The sequence below is a fragment of the Ochotona princeps genome, chromosome 1, assembly GCF_030435755.1.
Source record: "Ochotona princeps isolate mOchPri1 chromosome 1, mOchPri1.hap1, whole genome shotgun sequence".
Lineage (NCBI taxonomy): Eukaryota > Metazoa > Chordata > Mammalia > Lagomorpha > Ochotonidae > Ochotona > Ochotona princeps.
Genome location: NC_080832.1, coordinates 17,794,801 through 17,811,149, shown reverse-complemented (window position 1 = coordinate 17,811,149; position 16,349 = coordinate 17,794,801). Strand labels below are relative to the sequence as shown.

Sequence of the window (16,349 nt, the reverse complement as noted above, 5' to 3'; positions counted from 1 at the left end):
CAGGATAACTTAGAGGCCTTACACTACAGGAGATCATATAAACCAACCATGCTTAAAACAAATTTTGGAACAGGACATTTGTTGTACCAGGAGAGGAGAGCAGGTTTGTTATACTAAAATGTTAAAATTAAAGGGAAAATATTTAAAGCGCTCAGAGGGGAAGAAAAGGACATTCCAAGAAGGAAATGATGATATGAATAAAGAACAACTTATTAGAAACAGAACAAATAAAAAACTGATATATTTTGAAATACTGCCAAACTGAAAAAATCCAAAAAAACTTGCAACAAGTAAAATATGCATCTAAAACTATGCATTAAAATAAACATTAAAATAATCTATTCTTCTTAAAATAATATAAACATTGCTAAATGGAACTCTGAATTTTCTGGAAGAGATATAATTATAAGAACACATAAAATCTTTCATACTGCCTTATTTTTATACATGTAATGGACATTTCCTTGGATTACTACCACCTATTTAAAGAAAAATATTCGATTGTGGAGCTCAGTTTATGCATAAGTAAACTATGAGAAAACAAGGGCAAAATATTTATGACAAAGGGAAAATGAAATTCTTTTGTTAAGATCTATACACTTCAACATTACAATATTTGAAAGTAACCTGTGATGAATTAAATCTTCATTGAAATCTCTGGGGAGATCATTAAAAGGGTTGACATAACCATATCTAACTTGAAAAGTCAAAACAGGAGCTATGCTAGATTATCTCCCCCACCAAAAAAAAAAAAAGTTTAATTTTACACAAAAGGAGAGAACCTTTTGTCAATAAAAGAGAAGGAAACATGAATGTATGACAAAGACAAACTAGTTGCCATTATGGTAAAATAAAATACTTTAAATACCTTGGAATAAATCTAACAAAAGATGTGAAAGACCTCTATGATGAAAATTACAAAACATATTTATAGCAGAACAATAGCAAAGACATGGAAGCAACCTGGCTGATGATCAAATGAGGAATGATCCAAAAGTTATTACACATCTACTCCTTGTAATGTTCTACAGCCATTAAAGAGATACTTGGTTTGGGTTTTTTTTTAACCTTTTTTTTATATATCAGCAATGCAATGATACAATTCAATAGCAGAATGTTGAACTTGTAACTGCTACTGAATGACTATACTAGTGTAAAAATATGGGGGAACTGGTGGGAGGTGAAAATGGAGAGGGTAAAAGTATTTGGCGGAATCCCTATGCCTACAAAAATGTATTACAGAAAATAATAATACAGTTTAAAAATTAAAAAAGAAAATAATTGATACAGCAAAAGCAGGATTAAGACTGATAATGCATAGCAGTTAGTTATACAACAGCCAAGCAAAGCGGCATTAAATAAATGATTTATCAATGCATCTTTAGGACCCAGAAAAATAATAAATCAAACAAAAATGTAATAGAGCATTAAAATTAGAAAAGAAATAAAGAAAACCAAAACAAAAAAGTTGCATAAGATCAGTGAATTGAAGAGACCATTTTTGAAAATAAATAAACAAAATTGATACACCATTAGCCCAATCAACAAAAAAAGGAAAGAAAATAACAGAAAAAAAGGGAGAAGTCCAAGAATAAAACCAAAAATTCAAAGATAAAACAATTGGATAACAGATATATGAAAAATCATCAATAATTGCTGTAAGCAACTACATTTCAACGAGTTGGAAAACACATGAGGACACACAAAATCTAACTAGATCATGACTAACGTGGATATTGACTCAGCAATAAAGACTCTGCCAACATGATAGGTCCAGGATGAGGTGGCCTCACTGCTGAATTCCACCTGACTTTTCAAGAAAAATTCATGCCGACACTTGTCAACCTATTCAAAACAATTGAAAGGGAGCATCATATTGGGAGGCCAGCATCATATTAATTCCAAAACCAGAAAAATAGGCAACAAAGAAAATTAACTACGGACCAACATCCCTGATTAACAAAGATGCAGAAATTCTCAACAAGACACGGCCTACTCCTACTCAGCAAGGCATCAGGAATACCACTCAATAGATCCTGTTGTATTTTTCCAGTTTTTCAGAGATGGTACAACATATGAAAATCAATAAACATGATACAACATATGAACAAATTGAGGAATAAGAACCACATAATTCTCTCAATAGATGCAGAAAAAACATCTGATAACATATCCTATCCTTACATGACAAAAAAGGGAAAACTTAAGCGAATTGAATATAGAAAGCTCTTTCCTCAACATGATAAAGGCAATGTATGAAAAACCCAATGCCAGCATCATACTGAATGGAAGAAAGTTGAAGTTGTTTCCACTAAGATCCAGAACCAGACAAGGATACCCACTATCACTACTGCTATTCAGTTTGGTCCTGGTAGTTTTAGCCGAGCCATTAGGCAATAAATAAATAAATAAGTAAATAAACAAATAAATAAATAAATACAAAGTTGAAAGGACTAAGTCAAGCTATCCCAATTTCAGACGACATGGTCCTTTGTTTCAGGCAACCAAAAGACTTAAGAGACCTTCGGATCTCATAAGATTGTTTGGTAAAGTTGCACGATATAAAATCAAGACAAAATAATCAATAGCCTTTGTATACATAAGCAAGCTCATGGATAGGAAGGAATTCGTGAAATTAATTTCATTCTGCAAAAATGCTGTAATCCTTAGAGTAAATTTAATGTAAGCTGGAGAAATTCTACTAATGAAAATTTCAAAATATTAAAGAAACAGCAGAAAACACCAAAAAAAGGAAAAAACTACATATTTTACGTTGGTAGAATAACTAGCATTAAAATGCCCATCTTATCATGAGTAATTTATACATTCAACATGATCCCAATAAAAATAAAAACAAAAATGACATTTTTCTCAAATCTAGAAAATGATCACAAATTTTATAAGTAAACACAAGACTTCAAAAAAAAAATAAAGCAATCTTAAAAAACACAAGCAATGCTGTAGGCATCAGTATATCAGACTTCAAAATCTTTTCCAAGGCAATTGTTAGCAAAACAGCCTAACACTGACAAAACAGACCTGAAGAAAATAGGACAGCAAAAATAATCCCAGAAATAAACATATATACATACACATCTATAGCCTAGTAATTTTCAATAAGCAAACAGAAACTAATCCAGAGAGAAGACAGTCTTGTCAACCAATGGTCTTGGAAAAAATGAATCCCCATGTGCAGAAATGTGAAACAAGATGCCTACCTTACACTTTACACAAAAATCAGCTCTAAACGTATCAAAGATCTAGAACTATCACTGATACCATCCACTACTAGAGGAAAATATAGCTGACATCTACAAGACAGGCACATGTAAAGACTTCTTGAAAAGATCCCAAATCACAATGAAAAAAAAATAAACAAACGGAATCACATCAAGCTCAGCCTCTGGACAACAAAAGAAACTATCAACAATGTAAACAGGAAGCCAACAGAATGGGGGGAAATACTTGCAAACCGTGCAATGCAAGAGAAATAATATCCAGGATCTATAAAGTACTCAAAAACTCAACAACAACAAAACAAATAATCCAATTACAAAATGGGTGAAGGACACGAACCAGCTTTTTTCAAAGGATGAAATTCCAATGGCCAACAGACATACGAAAAATACTTAGGTTCATTAGCCATTAGGAAATGAAAATAAAAACCACAATGAGGTTTCACCTCATCCCTGTTAGAATGGCTATCATCCAAAAATCAGAAAACAATAAATGCTGGCGAGGAAGAAGGGGAAGCAGTACTCTGCTCCACTGTTGGTGGGAAAGTAAATGAGTGTAGACATTATGGAAGAGAATATAGGATCTCCTCAGTTATCTGAAAATGGATCTGCCATATGACCCACCTCTCTTCAGCTCCTGGGAATTTATCCAAATGAAATGAAATCAACGTGTGAGAGAGTTATCTGTACTTCCATGTTTATCACAGTCCAAGTCGCAATACCTAAGACATGGAATTCACCCAGGTGATCAGCAATGTGTTACTGGATCAAGAAAAAGATGTGGTATATACACTATGGAATACTACTCAGTCATACAAATGAATGAAATCTTAACTTCTGCAACTAAATGGATGCAATTGCAAATAATGGATGCAATTATTCCTGTGAAATAAGCCAGTTCCCAAAAACAAAATATCTTACGATTTCCCTAATTTGTGATAACTAATACACAAATCGCCAAAGTCCCATACACGTGCAAGAGTGTCATTCTGAGATTTGATTATCTACAGCCTTTGTTCATATTCCTAAGGAATTTTTGTCATTGTTGTTTTTTAATATTAGTATTATTTCCTACTTTCAGGTGTTGATATCTTAACCTAATGGAGTGTTAAACCTGTGATCATACAGATTAAAATATGCTATGGATATACATTGTAATAATAAAGGGGAAATTAATGAGAAAGGGAAGGGAACTTGGCAGGCAGGCGGTGGCGGGGAGAGGAAATTCCAGAGCCTATGGAACTATATCATAAAAACTTAAAAAAAATTTTAAAAGCTAGGGAAAAAATTTCATTTAAATTAAAATTCAATTTCTATATCAACAAGGAACAGTAAAAAAAAAAAAGGCAAATAAGCCATATAGTGATAAAAATGGTTATTTCGCCAAAGACTTATATTGAAAATATATAAAGATTGTCACAAATCAACACTAAAAAGATAAATTGGCAAAATATCTGACACTACACAGGCTTGCCTCCACCCTTGTGTCTCTTTCGCAAAGTACAAAACACTGGTCATCACAGTCACTAGGGGAAATGGACCAAAAGTGTGGAGACTGAAAATACAGACCCTAGGAAACCCACATCACCTCAAAGTCACACTTGTACGAAGTGCAGCAGCCCACTACTGTGTCACTTAGAGGTCCCGTTTACAATGATTAAAGCAAAAGAAACCGCTCCGAGTTTTCACTGCCAGGCTCACCTAGAACCAACTCCAAAGCAGCAAGCCCAAGCATATTCTATGTTCCAACCAAATGATAAGTTCTTTTTTCTAAAGTAGAAGAATTCATTTTACTGCTTATATTTTATTATTCCTTTCCATGGTGCAGTTTTGCAGGTGTAGGAATCCCTCCTTCTCCCTCCCCTTTCTCCCTCATTTTTCCCTTCCGTCATTCCATCCCCCATATTATTACAGCACTATAGCCCTTTCCTAATAGTTACAAGTTTACATTCTGCCATTAAAGCACATCATGTCAGAGTAGGTATAGACAAAGGCAGAGAATCCACCATCATCTTGTCAAGGTGTATTTAACTGTTTCACTAGAGTCCCTCATTTATTTGGGATTAGAAATGCCTACTTCCACAAAACAAACAGCTAAATAGATGAATAAATTCATACATATATTCTCATAGAATAACTGTACAATGGAGACTAGCATACCGGAAAATCTTGTTTTTTTTTCTTAAGAAAACCTACTCCATAAAGAAGGAAAATCTTTCACCAGCTATACAGATGTCAAGGCAGGGACACAGAAAACATGGAGAAGAAAGCGAGCGTGACATCTCCAAGTGAAATAGCAGTTCCTCAGAATTAGACGCCAGATGGAAGAGATCAATGAAACACCAGAAAAAGGATTCAAAACTAACATTTGTAAGAAAATCCAACGTGATAGAAAAATGATAGGCTTCTTAAGGAAATGAGGAAGTATTTGAACTAGAGATAAAAAAATCACCAAGAAGATCTATATCATTAAGAAAAACCAGATACTTAACTGTTTCCTTGGGAGTCACCCTTTTATTCCAGAGACGAGACATGGGTGAATACTGCAACCCACCTTCTCCTCCTGGTATGCTAGTAAAAAGAAAACAAATAATAAAAAACTAAATACAAATATTATAAACAAAAAATTAAATCAATAAAAGTTAATAATATTGAGAGTTTCAATAGGAGAATAAACCAAATGGAAAAACAATTTCTCACCTTGAGGACAAGACTTTTCAAATAACCCAATAAATCAACATTGATAAAAAGACTAAAATTTAGGACCACATATCTTATGTTCATTGAAGAAAACGCAGCTCAATCACTTCAAGACATTGATAGGGGTGATGATGCCTTAGATCAGGACCCCACAGACAACTTTTCAATGACTGGCCTGGTACTATGAGAATGACAGAGATACTATGGCTAAGGCTGAAGTCTACTTAATTCATGGGACAGAGAAATAAAAAATGCCAAAGAAGAAGGAGTGATCAGAATGAAAAGTAACCAGACACAATGATGCCATTGTAATTGTAGAGAGAATGTATTTCAAAGTAAAAAGTCCTGCAGAAAAAAATCAAGACCAATAAAGATGGAGAAATGTCCCTTTTTGGTACTATATGGTGATGTTCTTCTCCCAGGTTCTGGAAAGTGGGAAATTCCAATAAACAAGAACAGACTTGTCAGAAAACCACACTAGTTGAATAGCTTTGAATTTAAGAAGTGATTTTAAAACATTTGGTATTTATTTGTTTTCATTTTATTCAAGAGAAATAGATAGTTGTTCACTCTCAGAAAGTACACAACAACCAAAGCATGGACAGGCCAAGCTAGGAATCTGGAATTCCACGAAGGCTGCCCACATGGGTGCAGAGATGCAAACATTTGACCCATTATCTACTGCCTCCCAGGATGTGCACTGGCAGGAAGCTGGATTTTGAAGCAGAGCTGAGCTTCAAAGCCAGGCAGTAGAATATGGGAGTGGATGTGCCAAATACCGACTCCAGATCTGACATTAAATCCGCATTCAGCCACTTCTTTAAGACCTTATTTACTCAGCTTTTCTTAAAATAAGCCAGGTTTAGGACCTTGCACCAGGGTAGGAGATCCAGAAGAGGCTCCTGGCCTGGTCTTGGATCGGCTCAGCTCCAGCCGTTGCAGTTGCTTGGGCAGTGAATCAGTGGACGAAAGATCTTCCCTCTCTGTCTCTCCTCCTGTCTGCATATCTGACTTTCCAATATAAATAAATAAATAAATAAATAAATAAATAAATAAATAAATAAATATTTAAAAAGAAAGAAGAGGAGAGTGGTAGAGTGATAACAGATTCTGAAGGAAAGATAAAAGAGGGGGCTATAGACTGTTCAACTGAAGATAAAATGAATCAAATGAAAAGAACAAATGACTAGAACTCACTATGAGGTCATGTGCAAGTTGATTTATTCCCCTTTCTAATACTCTGCCTTTGTCAATTCCTTCTTTCTCTCCCTTTTCTCTCATTCTGACTTCCCCTTGAACAGATTTACCTTAGTGCAGTATTCTCTTGGCAGTACTATTTCATCTGATTTCATTGGTGAACACAGAACTCATAAATTCCAAGTTCCATTACAATAATTTGGAGTCTGGAGTATTCAGCTATGTTTGTCTTTGCACACACACAGGTAAATTTTATTTCATTTTTCTCTAGCAACTACATTCAGTCTCTTTTACAGGCTGTCCCTTTGCACAGCCCCTCACTCCATGTAGCACAAGAGTCAAGCTTTCTGTTTTAAATGCATGCATTCAAGCAAGAGTGTTAACTTTAAAATAAGACATTTCCCAGAAGGATTTCCTGCTTCAGCTAGTGACCTGTGGTCTGATTTAGTCCATTAACTACCCAGCTGGTTAACACCCTCTTAGGGAATGACAGGTGTCTCAATCATTACAGACTAATTACTATCGTTTCCCTGGACACATCTGTAATTTTTGTGACATCACAATCAAAAACTCAGGTTGTTTTTTAATGACCAAACACTCTTATAAAAGCTTCAAATCCTTCTAGACTGATAATAACAGTTTTAATTTACTTTCACATAAGAATATACAAACATAATCTAATGCAGAGGATTAAGACACTGCTTAGGATTCCTATCTTCCATATTGAAATGTCTAGAATAGGTCTCCCCTCTGCCCCCACATCTAGCTTTTTGAAAATCTGCCTGGGAGGCCACAGGCGATGACTCATGTATTTGGCTTCCTGCTACCCATGCCAGAGACCTGGATTTAGGTCCAGTCTGTTGGTTTCAGCCCCAGCTGTTGCAGCTTATTTGGGCAGAGAATCAACTGATGCAAGATATCTACCTATTTATCTAATTTTGCCTTTCAAAATTACTAAAAAACAAATGTTCTCCAAATAAATCTCCTCACTCATAGAGGTTTGCTATTTACAAGAAGTACCCACTAGCTCTAGGATACTAAGCTGACCATATAGTCTGTGTAGAGCTTCATTTACTCATCTCCAAAACGGAGATAACAATAGCATCTGCTATCATAGGAATTTTGCAAGCACTAAAAGATAACACAGAGAAAACCTACAAGACAGTGCATGATCTACCATAATTATTAAGTACATAGTAATTTACTCACTATTTTATTCACTGTGAAAACAGAGGGCCTACAAAATGGGTATAAAAACGTGCCAACTACAAGCTCATCGCAATCCTGATATTTTTGACTCTTTCCTAAAATAAATTCTAGAAAGATTTATTGAGCACTCATAGCTTCCCCAGACTGCATAGGAATGGTTTTAAGGAGGGAATGGAGATAGGATTGGGTTCTATTTCTCTTCTAACACAATCTTTTTTTTTAATGAAAAAGTGCTTACATTGTGAGTTTTATGGTCTTTATTCCTACAATGGCACAAGGAATGATGGCACACAACACACGTCATTTGATTGTGGCCTTCAAAAATTCGAAAAAGCTGAGACTGTCACCCCTCCCCCACTGAACTGAAAAAAGAGACGTCATGATTTCTAAGCTCAAAATGCAGTGACTTAAGCTTGCTCAGTGGTTAATGTTCCATGATGGACCACCAACCCCCAAAGCTCGGGAACTCCATCAACTCCCAACCCCATTTCCTTAGTAGAAATGATCAAAAAGTGAAGAAGATACAAAAGTAAAGTAAGAAGATACAAACTTCTCTTTCTCCACACTCTGATCATTTCCTTTTTTTGCCAATAGCTGTCAAGCATGACTACTGGAAATGCTGGGGGATTCCAGGAGAATCCCAGAGGTCAATGTTGTACTCTGTTTTTAGACACTGCTGGCTGCACTCAGACCAAAGTTGTTAGGGTCATCTGGTGAATTTGAGCTTCCAGGCCAACAGGAAGCAGACAAGCACAGCTGCTGACTACAGGGAACATCTACAACAGCGAAGACCATATTTCCTCCCCCGGCTGCTACTGAAGCAGCCACAGGGCTGTGGAGAACACAGCCTTGGGGAACACAAGCCCTCTGGAGTGGAAGAAGTGTCTTCGGTGCAAGGGCCCCCTGTGTTCTCCTGTATCTCAGGCCACCCCATTAACTTCCCCTCCCCGACATCCAGCAGAGCAAACAGAAATAGAAAAGGCAGAAATTTCTTCAGCTAACATAATGTTATGTCAAACAGTGGCCTCAGATTTCTTTTTAAATTTTCAAAATCTTATTATATCACTTAACGGGGTTCTTTCATAGATATGAGTCTGTGCTTTTAAGCATAAAATCCCTGCTATTTATAAATGCTAGCCGAACACTTGTTCTATGAGAAACCAACATGCACTCCTATGTTCATAGCAGCACAATTAGTAATTGCAAAAACATGGAAACAACCAAAATGCCCATCAACAGAGGATTGGATCAGAAAGCTATGGTTCATCTACTCCATGGAATACTACTCAGCTATTAAAAAAAACAAAATGCAGTTCTTTGTGGCCAAATGGGCCAAACTGGAAACCATAATGCTAAGGGAAATGAGCCAATCCCAAAAGGTTAAATACCACATGTTTGCCTTGATTTAAGATGATATGATGTTATGTATAACATGTTATGTTTTGAATGTTATATGTTGTGTATAAACTAAAATTGAAGTATAGGTGAGGTGGTCACAGAAGGTGGCTGGGAACTCGCATTTACTTTTAACATATTGGTTACTCATTACTATGTCAATTAATTCCATAATGATGTAAATTTTTGCTGATGGTATGTTGGAGCTTTCAATTGACTGGGATGATACTCTGCTGGCTCTGTCTTCAGACCAGAGAGGGTATACCTAAGAAGCCGTTGAACTTGACGGGACAATAAGATACTGGACTCTATGTTTGGTATACGCTTGCAATGGGGAAATCTCAACTGAACTTGAGCTGTGGTTATGCAACAAGGTGGAGGAATCCACCATGGTGGGAGGGTTTGGGGAGGGGTGGGGAGAACCCAAGTATCTATGTAACTGTGTCACATAATACAATGTAATTACTGAAGTTAAATAATAAATAATTAAAAAAAAAAAAAGAAGCCCTTGACCTAAAAAAAAAAAAAAATAAAATAAATAAATGCTAGCCGAAAACAACTATGTAAGTAATAGACAACTATGTAGTAAGCTATGGATGTTAAAGTAATAGACTTTTGATTGAATGAGAAACTGTATTTTTAAATTACAGGTATAAAATTATACAGCTTCTAGGTGTTACAGATCAAATTACAATAATTTACATTTAGAACATCACTTCAATAGTTTTAATCCGATGTATTGAAGAATAACACAGTATGAAACTTTTATGTGTTAATAACTTAAGTAAGAGCCATTATTGACTTCGTTGAAATGTTTGAATATAGTCTTTCAATAGAACTTATTCCACATTAAATTAACAGGTAAAGCCTCGGTAGAATTATTTACTAGCAAGGCCCCTGATTTTCCATTTCACTTCCTACCTGCAATTTATGAGTACTTGAAAGAATGTGTGCTCAGATGGGGACAGTTTGGTCCTAATAATGGCATGAAAGTTATGTAGCTTAACTGGACTAGGGATAATAGATAAATCGCTGCCTGCAGCGCCAGTATCCAATGGACATCTGCTTCAATCCCAGATGCCTCATTACCAATCCAGCCCCCTGCTAATGCCCTTAGTAAAGGATGGCCCTAGTGCTTGGGTCTCTGTACCCACACAGGAAACCCAGAGGAAGCTTTTGACTTTGGACAAACCCAGCTGTGGCCACTGCAGCATTTGGGAGAGTGAAACAAGATGCAGGGGATGGTGTGTGTGTGTGTATATGTGTGTTTCAAATAAACAAATAAATCTCTGCAAAAAAAAGAGAAAAGGTATGCAGCATGAAGTTTCACAAAGCAAGAAGCATATATATTTTACTTTCATGACTATTTGGAAAATCTGGATCTCACTTGCTTTGCAAAGAAAGGAGATATGCTTTTATGCAGCTTTTTGCATTGCTTATCAAAATGATTTCATAGTTGGTTAACTTTGCCATGCTCAACATGGCCTTCAATGAGAAGTAGAATTCCACGAACATTTCCAAGAAAGCTGATGCAGCTTTCTAAACACAGGGAATGCTTCTGAAGATTCCAAAAGCACGAAGAGTCCTTACTGAGTAACCTGCCAGGAAAAGACCCTTCCACGTAGATGATCAGACCACACAATGAGATTCACCAAGAAGCAATGGGGACCCTAGCAACTGTAGATGTCAAGACAAAAGGATGTGGATCAGTGTACCTCAAGCCAATATCCCACTGCACCAGATCCAGACAACCAGGCAAGCTGTACATTAGAACTAGCATAACAATTTCTAAGAAGAGCCCTATGTTGAACTCAGTCTTTACCACTTGATGATGATGGACAAACTCATCTGAGAAAATGATGTGCTTCTCCCTCTAATGAAAAAGCAAATGATATGCATAATCCCAATGTGGGTTTTATTCAAGTAGTAATGGTTTTCTTTTTCTCTTCAAATCATAGGACTGATACCAAGGAATCATGTGGCCCAGTTCACACACTGCCATGTTGAAAGTGATCCTTGATTGTCCCTGATATTGACTGAATGGACTATCCTCTTTAGATAACTGCATTATCTCTCCAGAAGCTGAAACTTGGTACCTTGAACCTGATTTTACAACCAAATCACAGGACTCCAGGTCCCTAGATAACACTGTGCATTGCGTAAAATTTATATTCAGGGCTTAGATGAAGAAACACGCATCTCTGTAAAGGAATGAATCTTTTCAGAGCCATATGGCATGAACTTAGAGTTGGTCACAAGACTTGCCGTTTTTGACCTTCAGGCTGGGCTGCGAGGAGCACTGTGTCAATCTAGGGAACAACCTTTGAGGACCAGCCTTGTTTATTCCTCACCCCTGCCAGGAGGCCCCTGAAACAAAAAAGCTGATTATTTCGTAAAAGGAAAGCTAACTCCTGATGCAGAAATGCATTGGCACTCTCTAAGGGCAGCGGCTGTATCTCACCCATTTGCATGAGGAATGACTCAGCGCTGGTGCTGTGGCACAGAAGGTTAAGCCTCTGCCTGCAATGCCAGCATCCCACATGGGCACCAGTTCAAGTCCCAGTGCTCCACTTCTGATACAGCTCTCTGGTAATGTGCATGGCAAAGCAATGATGGTCCAGGCCTTTGGGTTCTTGCATTCAAACATCAGCTCTATTACAGGTGTTGCAGCTATTTGGAGAGTGAACCGGTGGAGGGAGTCTCTCTCCTCTCTCTCTCTCTCTCTCTCTCTCTCTCTCTGTCAATATTTCTCTTGCTCTCTCTCATTCCTTCCTCTGTAAATCTCCCTTTCAAGTAAGAATAGATAAAATTCACCAAACTGAAAAGTAAATCAGAACCTCAAAAGATTTATAAAAAGATACAAAACAAACTGCTTGGAACACATCTGAAGACATTAACCTTTATAAAAAGAAAAGAGGAAGAAGAAAAATTTAATTCAGAGGAGGCAATGGGTCACTATTTGACATAACATTATGAAGAAGTTTCCATCTCTTCCAGCACTGGTCATTTCAGCTATTTGAGAAGATAACTATAGCATGGAAGATATTTCTCTCTCGCTCTCTAATTATTTCAAAATAAACAAATGAATCTTGAACAATAAATAAAACAATCTATCTAGAATACCAGTATACAGTCACTGACTGTGAATGCAACTTACCATCTTATCTGATATTGCAAACCTGTAACTGCCTCTACTATCCACCCAAAAAGCTTCCAAATGCTTTCCACATCACATTGGATTTCTTCAAAAAATTTGTGGTGAGTTTTTACACATATTTGGCCAATAATAATGAAGGAATGAACAAATGAGTGAGTGAAAAAAAATGTGAGGTATGCCAAATAGTTCCTGAATCCTGAGAAGCTGAAACCCTTTTCAGAAAAAAAGACTATAAAAATGAAAACGCATTTGCTTCATATTCTTTACAGCATCACTACGTAAGTTTGTAATTTATAGAAATTTAGAAATTTTACCCTTCCAAAAGCACATTGAAAAATTTCACATATAAGGAGTATTTTTGCATAAAATATATCCTCAAATCATATTTTACTGTTCTGATTATCATAACTAATGGCACATCTGATACATAAAACTGACAAAATTGAATCTTTTTTTTTAGATTTATTGATTTTTTTACAAAGTAGGATATAGAGAGAGGAGAGACAGAGAGGAAGATCTTCCATCCAATGATTTACTGCCCAAGTGAGCCGCAACGGCAGGTACTGAGCCGATCCGAAGCCGGGAATCAGGAACTTTCTTCCGGGTCTCCCACACGGGTGCAGGGTCTCAAGGCTTTGGGCCGTGCTCTACTGCTTTCCCAGGCCACAAGCAGGGAGCTGGATGGGAAGTGGAGCTGCCGGGATTAGAACCAGTGCCCATATGGGATCCCAGGGTGTTTAAGGCGAGGACTTTACCAACTAGGCCACGCTGCCAGACCCCAAAATTGAATCTTAAAAGTGTGTTCCAGTGTGCCATACCATTAATAATTTTTATAAAGGAGAAAAAAATTGACCAACAAAATTAAGAATAATAAGGAAAGCAAACTGATCATTAGTAAATGAAGTTCATGTGTCCAGTTAACAATTTTGTCTTAATAGGAGATAGTAGAGCATTTTGTTATTATTTATAAAAATTTGAAAGGCACATTTACAGTGATTAGGAAGGACAGAAAGAAAGAGTTCTTCCATCCACTGCCTCACTCCCCAAGATGGCTGCAATGGTCAGAGCTGAGTTGATCCCAAGTCAAGAAACAGTAACTTCTCCAGGCACCCATGTGGGTGCAGAGGCCCAGGGATTCACATCATCTTCTGATGCTTTCACAGGTCATAAGCAGAGAGCTAGACTGGAAGAGGAATAGCTGGGACATGAATTGGTGCCCCTATGAGATACAGTCACCACGGGCTGAGGCTTAGCCTACTATGCCAATGGCACCAGCAACAATAGCAAAGCATTTTTAAAAGGTTTTCTAGTAAGATTTTTGCATAAAATACATTTATATAGAAAAACTCATCTGTCAATCACATTTCTCTTAAAATCCCACAGAATGTCAGTTGGCTATGCAGAAATCAGAATGATTAGTGTTTGCTTCTTGGAAACGCAGATACAAAATGAGCAAACCTCCTTACTAGTTAGGTAAGCCACTTGGGAAGCCACTTAATCTCTTGCTGCCATTGTAATTTCCTTATTTCTAAAATGAGGTTGATTATAAAAGCTCCCTCCTAGGACTGTTATGAAAATTAACTGAGATGAGACACATAAAACAGTTCTCAATGACTGGCACAGCTCAAGGGTGGGCAACCTTTTTACTGCCAGGAGCCACTTAGATATTTGTTACATCATTTTGTGAGACATACAAAATAACCAAGTTAAAAATCAGCCTGCTATGAACTTACTGAATTTCAAGTCCTGTTTGCTGCTGCCTTGGAAGGAACAGACCAAATGATTTCATGGGTCTTCTCTGGCCCATGGGCTGGACACTTCCCATCCATGACAGATGTAAATATCAACAACTGACACCACAACAGGAGCATGATATCTGAAAAGCACTTCATGTGAAATAGAGGATTAAGTTCAGAGAAAACAGACACTAAAACAGCTCCACTGTTACTTCTCCCCAGAACTTTCCTTTCTTGTTTTCTGTTGCCTACAAGGTTGTCTTGTTTATGACTGAAAGAATGCAACTGAAATGGAAGAATTCATGTAAGAAGATGGAAAATGAGACACAACAAAAATCTAAATGGAAGAGTTGCCTGGATTTAGCATCAAGAAGAAATCCATCAAGTCCACCTGTCTTCGCGGGAGCCCTTGCTGTTTGGACTCCAGGGCCAGCTGCCATCCGTCTGGAATCACACACCTCACAACCCAGCTCTGATACCAGATGGCACACCATGAAGACTTCATTGCTGACAGCAAATGATTTTGTAAGTCAGATGACAAAACCTTTTGAGGAAGCATAGCCTCTGACCCACACAAACCAAACTCACTAACTCACAGATCACAGAAAAATCTCTAAATAAAATGTTGCTTCAATGTCCCCCCCAGGCAAATACCGCCTTACAGAACACACCAGAGTTCCAGAAAAAGAAAGAAAACATTGTCAGGAAATAGAGAGTGCATTTTGAGAGGGGGACAGCACATACAGAATATGATACCACACTGGAAAGTTCCAGATGAAGGAATTATTCCATTAAAAAAATATGTAGCGAGCACGGCACTGTGGGCTAGTGGCTGCGCTGAGATCCCATATGGGCACCGGTTCTAATCCTGGTAGCCCCGCTTCCCATCCAGCTCTCTGTTTGTGGCCTGGCAGAGCAGTAGGGGACAGCCCAAAGCTTTGGGACCCTGCAGCTGCGTGGGAGACCTGAAAGAGGCTCCAGGCTCCTGTCTTCGGATTGGCGCAGCTATGGCCATTGCGGTCACTTGGGGAGTAAATCATTGGATGCAAAGATCTTCCCTCTGTCTCTCCTCCTCTCTGTATATCTGACTTTGCAATAAAAATAAATAAATCTTAAAACAAAAAGAAAATATGTAGTGAGAATCTATCACATGGCTCATGGCACATTCTAGGAAACATGCAAAGGGGAACAGACAGCCTTTGTTCTTACGGCCCATATGTCCTAGACAAGGAAATAAATGATTCCAAGGCAAATCAATCAATAACATCACACTACACTTACTGACAGTTGTTTATACTAGTTTGAAGACTAAGTAAAAGTGTAAAATGAATACTGCCATTGCATCTTCAGAAACCAGCCTTTAGATGAGATTATCTAGGGCATTACTAAAGATACAGCAAAAGAAGGGTTCCAGTGAGGACTAATGGGACAGGAAATCAAGAACATGGATGTATCAAAGGCAAGCAACAAGTTTTTCAGGTAGGAAGAATCAGTAAACTTCAGGTTTGAGGCAACGAGCCTGTCCAAACATAAAGCAATCCTCAATCCATACCTTCAGATGAATTAATTTCAAACTCTCCATCCAAATCCTAAGCTTCCTCACGATCTGCCTCCCTGCCCACTAAGCCCTGGACACAGTTTTAATGACTGGCAGCTGGGGTGCCTGTCAGGTATCCCAAATTTACAACCAAGAAAAAAGAAGAGAAAAACTTTAGACTT

At 37.5% G+C, this 16,349-nt stretch overlaps 1 long non-coding RNA gene across 1 annotated transcript in view; it reads right to left on the bottom strand.

Annotated features, from left to right (window-relative positions):
* Window positions 1-16,349, bottom strand: part of LOC131480803 (uncharacterized) — a 118,143-nt gene that overhangs the window by 47,945 nt on the left and 53,849 nt on the right. Inside the window, exon 2 of the long non-coding RNA XR_009245834.1 lies at window positions 5,729-5,807. This is a non-coding gene — a long non-coding RNA (uncharacterized LOC131480803). The remainder of the gene's footprint in view (window positions 1-5,728; window positions 5,808-16,349) is intronic.